The following is a 3285-nucleotide window of genomic DNA, read 5'->3' as shown; positions in this document are numbered from 1 at the left end:
ACAGTAAATTAACATTCCTGCTTTCCCATAGTTCCTACAAATAGTTGTCATTTTCCCTTTTTGGTGAATTTTGTCAATCTATTAGATGTGAAGTGGAATTTTAGAGTCGATTTAATTTGTATTTATCTGATTAATAATAATCTAAAGACTTTTAATGACTACTGATATCTTGGATTTCATCCCTAGTAAACTACCCCTTCATATACTTTGACCATTTATGAATTGGGGAATAGGTCCGATTCTTGTAAATTGAAATTGTTTGCTTGTATAATTTAGAAATGAGGCCTTTAAAAAGAAACTTGCTACAAAGATATTCCCTGAGTTATCTATCTACTTTCTAATTTGAGCTTTATTGATTTTGTTTGCACAAAAACTTTTAAAAAGTTATCAAAATTGATTATTTTATTTATCTTTTGTTTTCTGTTCTTTGTTTACTCAGAAACTCTTCACTTATTTATAAATTTGAAAAGAAATTTCTTTCTTGCTTCTCAAATTTCTTTTTTTTTTAATGACATCAACCTTGATATCTAAGTCATGTACTATTTAGAGGCTGTTTTGGTAGTTGGTCTGTGACTTTTCTGTATGTTAGGTTCCATCAGACTATTTTCTTGTTTTCCTTGTCTGTCTTATCTTTATCTAGTTCAAGTGCCAAGACCATATTTGCATCAAAGAAGGAATTTGGTAGGTCTCCCTTCTTTTCCTACATTTGAAGAGTTTATTTAATATTAGAATTTTGAATGTTTTATATAGTTTATAAATCCATGTGCATTTATTTTTCCCCTCCCTTGTGGGGTTTATTTATGTCTTGTTCAATTATCTTTTTTCTGACATTTGGTTGTCACCTTGTTTTTTTTTTTTAATCTAGGGAACACATTAAAAATATTTATCAATAATTTAGGCTGTCATTTTTAAATACATAATTGGGTACAGTACTTTCTAGTTATTTTCTTTCTTTTTATTTTTCATGACTTCACTTTTTCCCTCTTTTTGATCCTGGGTATTTGGTATTCTGTCTTAAAAAGAGATCAAAATAGCTCAAGATTTATTTATATTATGTTTTTTTTTTCCAAAACCCAGCTCTTACTTTGCATATTAATTCAAAGTTTGGGGTATTTTATTTTGCTTTCAATTTTGTTAATCCCTTATTTGTTTTGCAGAATTTTCATCGTTATTCAGATTAATTTTGGTTTTTAATTTGTTAGCGCTCTAATTTTCCTTGAAGTCTCATATGCAGTTTTTTAATCTGTTCTTTCTTTTTATTCATCAAAGTGCTTAGTTATACGTATAATACCTAGTACTGCTTTGGCTGCATCCCAAAAGTTAATCTGTTGTGTTATTTTTGTCATATTTAGTTAAACTTTCTATGTTTTCTATTATTGTTCTTTGACCCTCCAATTCCTTGGTTCCTCAATTAACTTTGTTTCCTCTGTAGCCCTTTAATGATAACAATTTTATTATTTTGTGGGCAGTGGAAGATGTGTTTAATAGTTGTGCTTTTCTACATTTGTTTGTGAGGCCTTATGCCCTTATACAGAGTAAATTTTGTACTGTTTTATATTACAAATTTACAACTATTTGTAAATTTGTAAAGATGTTGTGCACAATCGAGAAGTATTTCTGCTTCCATTCAATAATTGTACAGGACACAGACAAGATGGTGGTGGGCTTGGTGTGAAGCAGCCTCTCTGACTTCTACCAGCAGGTGTCCCAGCAGCTGAGAATGACCTTCCACAGCTCAGTGGTGACCATGCTGCAGGTGACAGTTTGCAATGCTTTGAATCAGGTGATGGATAAAGAATTGGAATGGGACAAGAAAGTCTTTTTGCTCAGAGAAGAAGTTATTCAAAGTGATGGTGTCTACAAGCTCAGCAGAGCGTATGGAAAAATATACAGATAAGAAAATAATCAACATGCAGATATCTGAGATGGGCTTTGCCAAGGTTGTTGTAGGAGCAGCTATGGCTTGATTGAGGCCTATTTGTGAATTTATGACCTTCAATTTCTCTGATGTAAGCAATTGACCAGCAATTGATTTAATCTATGTCAGGTAGCCTTCAGCCTACACCCATTTTCTTCAGGGGACCTAATGATTCAACTGATGTGTCCACCCAGAATTCACAGTGTTTTGCAGCTTGATAGGAGCACTGTCCTGGATTAAAAGTGGCCAATCCTTGGAGTTCAGAGGATGCAAGAAGATTTTTCAAATCAGCAATCTGGGATGATAATCCAATTGTGATGTTTGAAAACAAACTGATATAAGGAGTTCCTTTTGAATTTCCAGAGGGAATTCGGTCAAAAGATTTCTTGATTCATATTTGAAAAGGTAAAATAGAAAGGGAAGGACACCACATTACATTGGTTTCCCACTCACGACCTGTTGGCCATGGTATGGAAGCAATTCCTGTATGAGCTAAAGAGGGAGTGGAATGTGAGGTGAGCCACCTGCACATCATTAGACAAATGACATTGCCACCATTGAGTCAATGTGGTGAACACTAATTATCTTATAACTACCGAAGGAGGCTAGCCCCAGTTTGGGGTGGGAGCTGAGATCTGAAAAAGGATCATGGGAGGTCCCACATTTTAGTTTCCTCTATGTTCTTGACCTCTGTGTCACAGAGGTTGACTTCCTATGCCTTATGTGAATATTCTGAAAGAAAACTGCATCCCTCAAGTCAAGGACATCATCTTTGTAGCCAAGAAAACACTATGTAATTTGTATTTGACATTGATATCCCTGGGATTTCTTGCATGTAATTACTGCTTCAGAGGCTAAGAAACATTGTGAGTTCATGTGCATAATTGCACTGGTTGGGAGCCTCAAGGCTTCTAGGTACCATTTTGTGTGGGGAAGATGTCAGAGCACTTTGGGTAGAAGCTCTCCCACTATCTCAGTGTAACAACAATGTGGCTTGCAGCTACTGTTGCTGTGTAAGACCAAAAACACCAGCACGCAGGAGGGCTGGCAGCACAGGTTCTTTGACTGCTTTTCTAAGGAAAGTGACTTTAAGAGATTAACAGTTTCACTTTAATCAAATATACATATACCATTCACATAGTTCAGGGGGAAAAGCCAGCTCCCTGAACTTCAAAGCAAATACAAAGAGAAATTACAAACAGAGAAAATATTTATAGATCAACTTTCTGTCTAACCAAATCACAATACACATAGTTACCAGAGAAGCACCAACATCTGGGTTTTCTAAAGCCAGGAGCTCTTAACAATGGCTACCCAAAGCCTCATATGATCAAATCACACAACACTCTTCTAGTGAGTGAGAGCCC

The 3285-nt window shown here is 35.3% G+C and overlaps 1 pseudogene; it reads left to right on the top strand.

Moving 5' to 3' along the window:
* The first annotated feature begins 1654 nt into the window (after positions 1–1654).
* LOC118841867 lies at positions 1655–2776 on the top strand (annotated as a pseudogene).
* The last annotated feature ends 509 nt before the right edge of the window (positions 2777–3285 follow it).

Source organism: Trichosurus vulpecula, chromosome 1, assembly GCF_011100635.1.
Source record: "Trichosurus vulpecula isolate mTriVul1 chromosome 1, mTriVul1.pri, whole genome shotgun sequence".
Taxonomy (NCBI): Eukaryota; Metazoa; Chordata; class Mammalia; order Diprotodontia; family Phalangeridae; genus Trichosurus; species Trichosurus vulpecula.
This window is presented reverse-complemented; position numbering and strand designations above follow the sequence as displayed.